We start from the raw sequence: 12894 nt of genomic DNA, 5'->3' as shown, positions 1-12894 counted from the left end.
AGACTGTAGTGTCCCCCAAAGCAGAGCCTGAGACAAGACTTGGTACAGGTGATCCCAGGAAGCAGGAGTGAAGGGACAGGGGGAGTGAGACAGAGAAGGGGAGAGTTCATCTATGGATGCATTGTTGAGGTCACTACTGTCAGCGGTGGGAGTTCAATTCCACCAGGACCTCTGAGAAGTGTGCAGAATATCTCCCGAAAGTGTCCACCTGTTGGACTGGAGGCTGGAGCATTTGTCCATCAGCCACCGTTCTGTGTTGGTTGAGGGTTGCCTATAGGGTATTAACTCCTCTGCACTTCTGAGCTGGGCTTGCAAGCCAGCCCAGAAAGCTTCCGGGCATTGGGAGAAGGTCTGAGTGTGGAATGGAGAAAGACAAGTGGCATGAGTCTGCAGGTGGAACACCAGCAGCAAAAGCAGAGTGAAACTGCCTACCACAGCCGTGGCTGAAGTCAGAGATGGGCTAGAGGGCTGCTAAAGGTGCAGACACAGAGGCAGCTCCTACACCCCCACTCAGCAGTCCAGGCTCACCCCTTCCTTAGAGGCAGGTCCAAGTCAGGGCCCACCCTCCGCACGGTTCTGTGCTGCTTTTCGGCTTCAGTCATGGCAGCAACAGTAAATGTGACATCTTAATATCTTTGATCCTCTATCAGAAGGAGAAAAAATTAATGAAGATAAAAAGTAAAAATGAATTAATCAAAGTTTACAAAACATGGTAAAACTGATAAATAAAACAAAGAGCTGGGTATTTGAAAACAAGCAAATCTAAGCAGACCTCTAGCAAGCCTGGCAAGCTGACCTCCAGCAAAAGAAAGAAAAACACATAGGTACAAAATTATAATGCAAAAGGCCATAAACCACCGACACAGGAGTCATTTTAAAATTGAAAAGATTCTGTATACAATTTACTAGTGTGAATTTTAAAATATATGTATAGTAGATGATGTTCTGTGGAAATGTAGTGATCTAAACAGACGCCAAAATAAACAGAAAATCTGAAGAGTCTAACCACAAATGAAATTTAAAAGATTATAAAAAAATCTACACACCTCCACAAATTCTGCATTCTTAGCTATTTTTATGGGTGGGATAGGAGCAATTCCTCAAAAAAAAGGAGGATGCTACAGAAGGAAAAAATGGTAAATCGGCAAGTGAAAATAAAATCTGCCCATTACATTCCCCCTTGTGGGTATTACACGCTGTCTCTCTCTGTGTCTCTCTCTCTCTCTGTATCTCTTTTCCTCTCTCTCTCTCTCCCATGTATACAATTCCAAGAATGCTTTAACTTACATACAATAAAAACGATCTCACCCCCTCAAGATTTGACAACCAAGAGACATACAACTATCACATCCCGCTGCTGCTGGTGGAGCGTCTCAGGATGGCGCATACTCCATTTCACCAGGTCCTGATGCTGGCCGGTCAGTTATTAATTATTGAGCGCATAGGGATACAGCAAGAGTTACTGGCCTCAAGGATCTTATCTTCCAGTGGGAGGGGAGGGAGATAATACACATGGACACAAATAAATAGATAAGATGAATTCAGGTACTGAAAACGGCTTTAAAAAACACAAAATAAGGTAATGGGATGCGACTGGGGTGAGGGATGCTGAGATACCCTTCTGAAGAGATGACATTTGAGTTGGGGTGTTTGTAACTAGTCTATTGAAATGTCTTGATGAAGGTATTAATATAAAACTATTTGATTTCTTACAAATGCTATCCCCGACTCTGCGATATTTATAGCAGCGTCCTTTACAGCATAGACCCTTATAAACCTCTGGGGAAATAGATGAGTTAAGGTCCGCTCAAAAGACAAAAAGCACTTTAAATATTTGAAACAGAGGGAATTTGATGCAGATGATAAGTTACACAAGTGATGGAAAAGCTGAGAAGCTGAACAGGGCACAGTAAGACTATCCAGATATTATCAACAGAGGGGCAAATGGAGGAAGACGTGTTCCCACAGCCCAGAGGCGAGGCTCAAACAGCAAAAGCTGGACCGCACTGAGCCTGGAGGCAGAAGAGAAGAAGAGCCGGCAGCCAGCAACTGCACTGGAGATGGAGAGGATGGAAGGAAAATGCCTGACTCCTCCCTTCCTCCTGCTTGCAGTCCCTCACCTACCAAAGGAGCCAGAAGCCAGGTAGTCGGGCCTGTGGGCCTGGGCAGCACAGCCTCAGGGGATCCGGCCCCTCCCCACTGCAGGGCAGAGTCGGAAGCGGTGGGAAACGCTCCCTGGGGGCAGACAGGCCCGGCCAGACACAGGAAGACTCCCCTTCCTGGTTCTTAAAGGTCCAGTCTACTTTTAGACTTCAATCTCAAATGATTAAAACCTCTTCTCCCTTTTCCCCTGCCCTCCATGGAGCGGTCTTGAACTGGAATCCTGACTGCTAGCAATGAAGCTGGGGAAGGAGCGTGATCAGGTTCTGAGCTATCCCTCCCTCCCTTCTTCAAGGCCCCGCTCCATAGGGAACCTCTTAGTCTCCAGTTCACACACCCACGCGCAGTAGGTCAGTCGCTGAGCCCTCCCTGCATGGAGACGGAGAAAGGTTTATTTGAATTCACCAAAACAAGAAGGCGGGAGGAGAGGTTCTCTTAAATCTGCCTTAACCAGAGAAGAAAGCAGGGCGTTTTACAGAGCCAAGGGGCTTGGCAGGAGGAGTTTTGGAGAAACGAAGGGTAAGTCCGTATTTCTTTCACTGTAGAGAAGCTCCTGGGCAATCTGACTTCTGGGCGTCAACAGCCACTGGGGGGCTGATCATCCTGTCATCACAACCTCCCTGAAGGCGTTCTCTCTTCAGCAAAACAGGCTCACAGGTCCTCATGACCCCTGAGTCACCCCTCAGCTCAAACAAGAAAATAGCAAATTGTGAAAGGCAATCATGTTCACATTGAATATCTACAGTAACCCTCAGAAACCTGACTTCAGTCCCCACTGTCTTCATCCACATTTCTATGGTAACCCTCGGGTATCTGGCTTCAAAGCTCACTGGTGTGTTTGGGGTGGGCAGAAGGAGAGGAAACTGGACGAGAGTATCTTTACCCACCTGGCCACAGCTGCCGTCCTTTCTAGGCCCGCTGTTACTGTGTTTCGGGCTCACAGTGACTGACTCCCCCTCTGAGGCAGACATTCAAATGCTGGTGAGTCCTCTGGAGGACCTGTGGGCCCAAGCCCAGCTACCGTCCACGATGTCCACTTAGCCCGAATGGAAATTCTTCCCTTCTTGTCAGGGCAACAGTAGGAGTGCAGGGAGCTCTCCCTTTGCCTCATTCCCATCCTGAAACAGTGCCCATTCTCCTCCACCTTCCTTCGGTAAGTCCAAGGGCACATTAGAAAATAATAGCCAACCAGGGAACAGAAGGCGAGTCTCCCCTTCCCTCAGGGCCCCCTCTCTGGGCAGAACCCCCAGAGTGTCCCAGTATTTGGCTTAGGGGAAGGTCACCTCTCACCACAAACACTGCCCTCCCCGCAGGACAGATGATTCTGCCTCCGTCTCCCCTTTTTCTCCTTCCCAAGTCATCTCGTACAGATTAGGAAGGAGCGATGGGGACAGCAGGTCACCTTTTAGTGAGCCCGGGTAGGCAGTGTGTGCCATGGTGGGCAGCTCGCTTCAGCAGGTGGTGTGCTTCTTGGCTTAGAGCCTCTTTGTCCTCGCCTCTGACCTTTAGCTGGAATTCCCGGACAACAGGAACAGTCCCATTGCACATCCTGTTACCTGGGAAGGGTGGAAAGGAGGCAGGCTTGTAAAGACCTGGGGGCAGAGTGTCCCAACAAGGAGGAACCGAAAACGGAAAGGCCTCACTCGAGATGCAAACTTGGTTGGCGTGGCTAAGGGGAGGAAAGAGGCTGGTAGGAGCTGGAGCGAGAGCAAAGGGGAGAGAAGACAGAGAGAAGGCAGCTGCAGGCCACCTGGCTCTTGAGGACTAAGGTAGGGGGTTTGGAGTTTATGTCTGGTTGCTCTGAGAAGCTACTGGATGATTTTAAGCAGGAGAGGGGTATGAACTAGTTTTTTTCTTTTTCTTTTTTTTTTGAGGCGGAAAATTATATAATTGGACTTATTACGACATTTTCCACTGTTGGAAAACATGAAACCAGCATTGACTCTATATCCACAAAAAGAGTGTCAAATACTCACCTCCTGTGGCTAGCATCCTTTTATTATTGAGATAGATACAACTATCTAGATTTTTGCTCTCAAAAGATCTATCAAGTTTAAAAAGGATGTGAACTGAGTTTTGATTTGGAAGGACCACTGTGACCTCTGTGTGCTGAATGGACTGTGGGGGCGGCATTGGAGGCAAATGGACCGGTTAATAAACTGTGGCAGCAATGTTGCTGAGAGGTGACGGTGTCCCGAGCTGCGGCTGGAGCAGTGGAGATGGTGAGAAGTGGGCAGCTTTGGGGGAATTTAGGAGGAACCGTGCTAAAAGGTCCCGGGAATGAGAGTGTGATTCCTGGGCTTTGGGGCTGGCCAGTTGCCCAGATGGCTGTACTATTCCCGGTATGGAATGACTCTGTAAGGGCAAGATTTCTTTCTAATTACTTGTTTTCTTCGTTATCCTATCCCCAGGGTCTAGAAGAGTATCTGCCACTTAGTAGGTACTCAATAAATGTGTTGCATAAATGGAAAAATAGTACTTTGCTCAGGTTATAGTTGAGAAGCCTGCTCGTCACACTCGTGCTCTCACCACCTGTAATTAAATGATACCTTTAACCACTCCATGTATGTTTGCAAAATTTTACTTAAAAAAGAGAGAGAGGAAGCAAATTCCAGCGAGTCGTCATCTGCCAAATCCCTATGTCCCATCCTTCTGGACAAGGACAGCAAAGACTCACTGCTCTGGCAGAGGAGCAGATTCTTTCTGTCCTCGGATTGGTCCTATTTCTTGGGGGACTCGAGAAAATTCCACCGAGCAGCCGCAACCTGGACCCCATAGTGGAGGGATTCCTGCACTTCACCACAGATCTTAGGAAGGTCCATTTTCTGGGGACTCAGCTTCCTGGCCTGAGCTGGCTTGAAGCTCCGAGGGTTGGAGAAGGTCCGCACAGGCCCTGGGCTGTTTCCAGTCAATGTTGCTTCAGGATGAGATGCTCCCTCTTTACTCCAGCTCCCCAGGGTATACCCCTTCCAAACCACAGAGTTCTGCTTTCGCAATTCTTTAAGGAAAAAGATCATCAAACTCTCGGCACCCTTGGAATCTTGCTGTGTGGGGAGGGAGCCTCTCTTTTCTCTGCCTGTGGTTCCCTGCTGCTGTCAAACAGCCCAGCTTCCTTGGAGCATCCTTTTTGGTAGTTCATAGCCAACCCATAACATTCTGACATCTTTTGACCCAGACCTCTTGTAATGGCTGGCGAAGATTTGCCCGGCTGCTTGCCAGCACGTGGGCTGGAATGCCAGCTTCTCCCCTCAGAAAAGAGGAATCCTCGTGGCTTCTCATCCCCTTGCCTGAGCCAGTTCCACATTTTAGAGTCTATTACCTTATTACTTACAAGTCCCCGTTTGCAGGTACCAATTTCTCGATTATTCAGGCTTCTTTGGCTATGGGACAGAAATCCACGTAAACCTAGCTTAACTAAAAAAGGAGAGTTATTGGCTCTTGTAACAAGGGTGGGCCTGGCATTGGGAGCACTGCATCCAGAAAAACGAATAATGCTGTCAAGTCTCACCCTCCTACTCCCATCCCTTTACCTCCATCACTCGTCTTGACTTTTCTCTGTGCTCAGGCCTCATTTTCTCTTACTGGGGATGACTTCATCCTTGCGAGGACAGGCACAGGAGGCATGGCCACCAGAAGCTCCTGGCTTATATTATTCAGCTCAGCTGTGCCCAGGCAATGAGAAGGCTTCTCTCCCCTCCCCTGCTTTCCTGTGTAGAAGTCCCAGCTGATTGGCCCAGCTTTGATCAGTCCCCTCATTCAGGCTCCAGGCTGGGGGTGGGGCTGTATGATGGCTCAGGCTTAGGTTGCATCATCCTCTTGTGGCCGGGGGTCAGGAATCTGTGGTTGGCAGCCCCACTGGAATCAACCCCAGGGCCTTGAGGGGGAGGAACAGATCTCTAAGGGAAGGAGGTGAGACGGCTGTCCCTGTAGAGAAAGGTGGAAAGAGGGACTGATCAGGCAAACACGACAGATCCCTCTTACGGGAAGTCAGATTTGATGCCAGGAACCAAAGTAAGAGTGTGCATTCAAGGCTGTTTTTGTTTTGTTTCTATCTTAAACAAGAAATGAACTTTGTTGGCAGGAATCGTAATGAGGAAGTGAGCACAACATCTTGCTCTGTGGAGAAGTGAACTGAGGGGGAAGTCGTGAGAGTTAGCTGTTAGCCGCCAGGCCTGCAGGAGGCTCCCGGCGATGAGAACCATGTCAGGTGATGACTCAGTGCCGTGTATCTCGCCTTCCTCAGCTCTGCCCTGTCCAATTCTCCAAAGCCAAATAAATAGGAAGCGTGGCAGACGGGCTTCTTTTTAGCAGCAGTACACTTGGGTTTGTTTTTACGGGCATGAGTCCACTGGAAAGCAATAATTTTTGTCTTGCCTCTTTGCTGCATCAGAGCAATGGAGCAATTTTAAAGAGAGATTGCAAAGAAACGATTTCATAGCTTACAAAATGGAATCACATAGTGACTGCCAAGTTGGCTGTGCTAATGAGTCATGACTGGTTCTTTTTTTAAAAATAAAAATTGTACATATTTAAGGTGTACGTATTTGGTATACGCATACATAGTGAAATGATTACTAAAATCAAGCTAGTTAACATACCCATCTCTCTACATAGTAATCATCTCTGAGTGAGTGTATGTGTCTGCATGTGTGTGGTGAGAGCACCCGAAATCTACTCTCTTAGCAAATTTCCAGTATACAATACAGTATTATTGACTATAGTCACCAAGTTGTACTTTAGATCCTCAGAACTTGTTCTTGCTACATAACTGCAACTTTGTACCCCTTGACCAACATCTCTCCATTTCTCCCACCTCCCTGCCCCTGGTCATCACCGTTCTACTCTCTGCTTCTATGAATTCCACATATGGGTGAGATCATGCAGTATTTTTTTTTCTTACTTGTGTCTGGCTTATTTCACTCAGCATAATGTCCTCCAGTTTCATCCATGTTGTCGCAAATGGTAGGATCTCCTTTTTTAAGACTGAATAATATTCCATTGTATATGTGTGTGTATATATATATATATCATAATTTCTTTATCCACTCATCCACTGACAGACACTTAGACTGTTTCCATATCTTGGCTACTGTGAATGGTGCTGCAGTGAACACAGGAGTGCAGACATACCTTCGAGGTACAGATTTCATTTCCTTTGGATAATACCCATAAGAGGGATTGCTGGATCATATGATAGTTTTATTTTTAATTTTTTGAGGAACCACCATACTGTTTCCATAATGACTATACCAATTTGCATTCCTACCAACAGTGCACAAGACTTCCCTTTTCTTTATGTCCTCTCTAATGCTAGCTTATCTTTTGTCTTTTTGGTAATAGCGATTCTAACAGGAGCGAGATGATATCTCATTGTGGTTTTGAGTTGCATTTCCCTGATGATTAGTGATGTTGAGCATCTTTTCATGTATCTGTTGGCCATTTGTATGTCTTTTTTGGAAAAGTGTCTACTCAGTTCCTTTGCCCACTTCTAAAATTGGTGTTTTCCCTCGTTTTTGCTATTGAGCTGTATGAATTTCTTATATGTTGTGGATATTAACCCCTTATCAGATATATGGTTTGCAAATATTTTCTCCTATTTCAAAGCTTTGTCCTGTTCGTTTTCATTTTGTTGATTGTTTCCTTTGCTGTGCAGAAGCTTTCTAGTTTGATCTAGTCCCACTTGTTTATTTTTACTCTTGTTTCCTGAGCTTCTGGTTTCCTATCTAAAAAAATCATTGCCAAGACCAATGTGTCTGATCGTATAGTTTCTATTAAAATCTTAGCGTGGCAGAATCAGAAAGGATCTTAGAGATCACAACCAACCCTCTCACACTACAGAGAAGGAAAGTGAGGGCCAGAGAGGGGAAAGGAGTGGTTTAAAGGACCAATGAGTCTAATACAGGTCTTCTGAATTGTTGTGCAAAGATCTTCCCATTAAGTCACTCAGGGATGCTTAACAAAGTAAATAGTGGAGTGTGCTACAAATTTGTTTCTAAATGTCCTTGAAAGCAGTTGATGGGAAATTTCACTGCTGCTGCAAGTGAAATTGCTAAATGAATTCAACTCGTGAATGCCAAAAATATCTCTGCAAAGATGTGACTTCGTCCTGGTTTAAACACAGGACACTTGAATTCAGCCGTCAAGGACGTGTCCTCACCTCCCACTGGCCTTTTCTATCTCTGAATTCCTGTTGTCTGAGGTGGTCTTCCTGAATCGACTGCTGGACTATGTTTTGTGTCTCTGGTCACTCTGGGTTTCCCCATCTTGACTCTTGGCCTGCTCTGCTCAAGACTGGCCCCCATCGACCTACCCTTCACTTTCAAAGCGCGGCTGTGTAGGCCGGTTGCCCCTCCAGACCCACTTGGCTCTGTGCCCTGCAACAGGGTCCCTCTGGAATACAGCAGTGGATTCCCTTGCCCTTTGGCTCCCAGTTAGATTAGGCCACTGGCTGGAGCTGAGAGGGAGGGAGGAGAGTGAGGGCGGGGTCCTTATTGCCAGGCTCCCTGTCTATAGGATCTCCGAGGTCTGGCTGCATCTGTCCCTTGGAAAGCTCAGCTCCTGTCAAGCGGCTCCCTTCACAGGACTCTCTCCAGGCACCAGTAGCTCCTCCTCCACTCGCCTACTCAGGCCTGGGTGGTAACAGCACCTGCCACTCCTAGTGCCTCCACAAGCCTTTGGGGTTCTGCATTCTCCCTTGTGGTTTCTCCATACCCTGCCATCCTTTTGAAAATAATCCTTTTACTAAACTCTCCTCGAATTACCCCATTTGAGTGGGTCCCCTGTCCAGCTGGAACTCTGGCTGGTGAACCACCTGACTCCAACTTGAGGCCTCAGTCTCCCCCATCTCTGAGACACATTCTATCCCAAAGGAATCTTCAGAGCCTCGGTTCAGGAGTCAGTTTGTCTGCAGGGTCCTTGACCCTGGACTCCTAAGTCTTAATGACGAGCTCTCACTTATCAAGCCTGAGATCAAGCTTCTGAGACCTTACGGTGGAACTCCTCACGTGGAGATGGCAAGGACCAGAAATCGGGACCTTGAACAAGCAGCCTGCAGAGCAGTGCGGGCTGTCTGGACTGGCGTCAGGTGTCTCCTATAACAGAGGGCGGGAACAGGGTCTGGAGTCCTGAACGAGAGCTTACTCTGGCAGCATCGGAAGCCCTAGAGTGTTCCTGTGCTTTCTCAGGCTGACGAGGGCTGGGGAAAGGGACCTGCGTCCATGATCAGGCCTGGGTACTGGGGAGGAGCAGCCCTGCCAGGCCCAGTGTGATGACTCAGCGGGCTCTGCTGCCTGGACTGAGAAAGCCCCCGGGAAGGGGAAGCAAGTACCCTCCTCTCAGCACCAGCCCTCTGGACAGCCCCCCAGTCCAGAGGCCTGGTGCCCTTAGTCTGGCCATCCCACGGGTCTCGTCAGCTCCGAGACCACACGCTATTCTGGAGTAGCCGGTGTCGTCTTTATTTCTACCCCTCATTGTGCTAGACACAAAATATGTTAGATTGAGAATAACTTACAGTCACTTCCAACCTGCTTCCTCAGACTGCCACTTGAGAACAAAACCGTGTGGGACAGCAGTTTCACAGAAGAAATAGACAGTTGCAAGATGCCCAAAGTGATAATATTATCTCACATTTGTTCCACTGTTTCACAGTTTCTCAGACATTTTCTCATGCATTACATATCAATTGATTCTCACAATAAACCTCTTATATATGTGTATATGTATATCATCTATTATCTATCATCTGTCTATCAATCTATCATCTATAAAATGTATCTGAAGAGCCTGAGGCTTCAAGAGATAAAATGACCTACCCAAGGTCGTATAACCAGCCAGATGAATTGCTTCCTTATATTTCTGATGATCTCATTGTGTAATATATTAGTTGTGATTATGTCTGTCTTCCACATGAATCTGTGAGCTCATGAGGCATAGAGTCCATGACGTACTATATTTTGGGTCATACATACCAATAGGTGTAGGTATGTGTATATGTGGGCCTGCATTGCTTCTTTAATGCTTCATAAATAATAAAGCAACCAGCTATGTATCCACCACTTAGATTAGGAAACAAAATGTTGCCATAACTGGTAAAGGCCCCTCCGTGTCCCTTCCTTGTATCTTTCTTTCTCTCAATCCCTAATCACTATTCTAAATTTTGTCTTTATTATATGAATGCATTCCTAAAAGTATATGATTTGCTTATGTATGTCATTAACTTTACATAAATGGGTACTTGGCCTATTTATCTTCATTCTCCCCCAACATGCTCCACTTATACAGACACTGCCCCGCACACAGTAGGTGCTTCGGCCAGCCTGGCCCTACCACGACCAAAAAGCATCTGTCTGCTCACTGTGCTCTCTAAGAGGTTGAAGAAGTCTGGTCAAAGATTGGAGTTGGGTTCTAGGTAACAAAAGTCACAGAACAAAACATCTCAGGGCCCCCAGCTGGCCTGCGTGCACAGACTGCCGCTCCAGTGGAGTCCTTTGTAGCCACAAAGCTAATGCATTCAGGGGGCAGGTCCTGGCGGACTGCCTTACCACCTGAAGCTGCAGTACCACTTTGGAGCTCAAAAATCTCTTCTCTCAAGGCCTTCTTTCTAAGTCACAAGTGGCAAGCAGCACCTCTATGTGCTTAATGACCTTGTTCTCTCCATTAACCCAACTTCCACTTCCTCACACACTTCCCTCTTAAATTCCTGGAGAATTTATGACACATTTTTACAACCATTTAAACAATGCAGCAGTTTATGCAAACCTTAAGGGTGGCACTTTTCAAACTGTGGGCTGTGACCCGTTAGTGAGTTGTGAAGTCAATCGAGTGGGTTCAGACCAAGATTTAAAAATACTGAAATAGAGCTGGGCATTACCTGGTCAAGAAGCAAAGATTACAAGATATCAGCGTGTGTTCCAAGTAGCAAAAAGTAAATATTATTTTGTCAAAGTTTTGTTCCAGTTGTGTGTGTGTGTGTGTATGTGTGTCGTGGGTCACAATGTAAAATGTATTTCTTACTATGGATTATGTTCAAAAGAATGTTTGCAAGCCACTGCTCGAGAGGGGCTCTGCGGGGACACTGGTTGCTTATTCACCTGCTGTCTATTCTCTCTCCCCACAGTGGGACAGCCTCGTGGTTTGGTTGGGCTCTAGGAATGTCCGTGACTGACCTAAACCATTGCCATAAACCCAACCAGTTGCCACCATGATTGGTTGAGGGATGGGCAGCAATCTTAGGCCTAGACCAATTAGGACATGTCGCTCCCTGGCCACAGGGGATGACATATGACCCAATTAATCTAGAGATCTGTCTCTTGGAGAATCCAAACCTTTGACGGACCTGGAAATGTTACAAATAAATGCTTTGGAGATGCCCAATCAAGTTTGAAACATAGAAAGGCTGTTCACTGTGCACCCCACCCCCAGCCCAGTCCAGAACTTGCTGGGGACGGAAGAGAGACCAAAAAACAAACAAATAAGACACGGGGTAATTTCCAAGTTACATCATCAGTAACCTACTTATAAAAGTCATGGTTTTGCTGCCCTAAAGGGAGCTTTGTAGGCAGCCACAGCTCCCTCTCCAGCTCTGGGTTCTTCCCTGGAGTAGTTTACATATTGGGAGAACCTGGGCACTTAGGAGGCCGAATTCCTGGGGAAACAGGAATTTGGGAGCCATCAGCCTGTCCATGCCAGGGAAGGCCAGGGGAGCATGTGAGGCCGGCCAGGAAGAGTGTAAACTGAGTCCCAGTGAGGAGACCTGGGACAGATCCCGGGGAGAAACAACTTTTGGGGATGGACAGAGGAAAGAGTGGTACGAGAGAAGGCCGCCACCATCGCACATGTCCTGTTGCTTTGTGGTGGACACAAACAGGAACGCTTGTCCCGCCGGCCTTCTCTGGCAGCTTGCCAACACCTGGGCCAGCCTCCCAGGACTTTTGTGATGGGGATCTGGGTAGCAGGAGAAATGGAAGGAGAAGGCTAACTGGACATATGTTAGAATGGAAAGAAGGAGAAGGATGGGGTGGCACAGGCCACATTTGAGGGATTTAAATGTAATCCTTCTGGCACCATTAACGTATTTCTTTTCAATAAAAACTTATGTAACTATTTTAGGAAGTCAAACCGTTGTTTCTTTTGATGGAACCTCATGATGAGGGGGCTAGGAGGTGGTCCAGCTGTATTGGGGTTACAACACCACAATAGGCAATTAATTGTATGAAGTCGTCTCCCTCACTAAACTGTGAGCTCCTAGAGGAAAAGAGAGCTGGAGGAGAGGAGGTGACCTGCCCATGCTGAAGGGAGGAAAGAAGAACAGTTGAGTAGAAAGATCTCAGGCTGTAGTCTTGCCCCTCCAAGGGCTCCTGCTCTCCCCAGTCAACCCTGCCCGTGAGGGCTCAGAAAAAGAAAGCAGAGCATCTAGGGAGCCTGACTCACACTGGTTGTGTTGGACTTGGGAGGAAGGAACACACCTCAGAATAATATGGAGTCGTGCATAAGTGAACTCTCACACAGAGTGTGGAGCAGAACCTTCCAGAAGCTGAGCTGCACAGTTTCTATAAGCTTGGTGGACTTATGGGATTTTCCTCTTTCATTTCTCTTAGCTTCATAGATAAATTCCTTTGGAAGACTCTGAATGGTCTCAACTATCTGACTGGAAATGAAAAAGGAGTTTGGGGCACATTTCTGAGCCTGCAGGAGGAGTAGAGACTATCCTCCGGGGGGCTGGGTGTGACGATTCAG

General features: G+C 47.1%; 2 long non-coding RNA genes across 2 annotated transcripts; both read right to left on the bottom strand.

Moving 5' to 3' along the window:
* Positions 1-212: 212 nt before the first annotated feature.
* On the bottom strand, positions 213-1479 carry LOC139046365 (uncharacterized). The gene is made up of 3 exons (XR_011506321.1): positions 1340-1479; positions 529-643; positions 213-351 (listed from the first exon to the last, which is right to left on the bottom strand). It is a non-coding gene; the product is annotated as an uncharacterized lncRNA (long non-coding RNA).
* A 1052-nt stretch (positions 1480-2531) lies between these two features.
* LOC106842926 (uncharacterized) lies at positions 2532-6088 on the bottom strand. Its single transcript, XR_011506320.1, has 3 exons — positions 5691-6088; positions 3563-3716; positions 2532-3308 (listed from the first exon to the last, which is right to left on the bottom strand). It is a non-coding gene; the product is annotated as an uncharacterized lncRNA (long non-coding RNA).
* Between the last annotated feature and the right edge of the window lie 6806 nt (positions 6089-12894).

This window comes from Equus asinus, chromosome 10 (genome assembly GCF_041296235.1).
Source record: "Equus asinus isolate D_3611 breed Donkey chromosome 10, EquAss-T2T_v2, whole genome shotgun sequence".
NCBI classification, from domain to species: Eukaryota; Metazoa; Chordata; class Mammalia; order Perissodactyla; family Equidae; genus Equus; species Equus asinus.
Note: the sequence above shows the minus strand (reverse complement) of the source record. Positions and strands in the feature narration are given on the sequence as shown.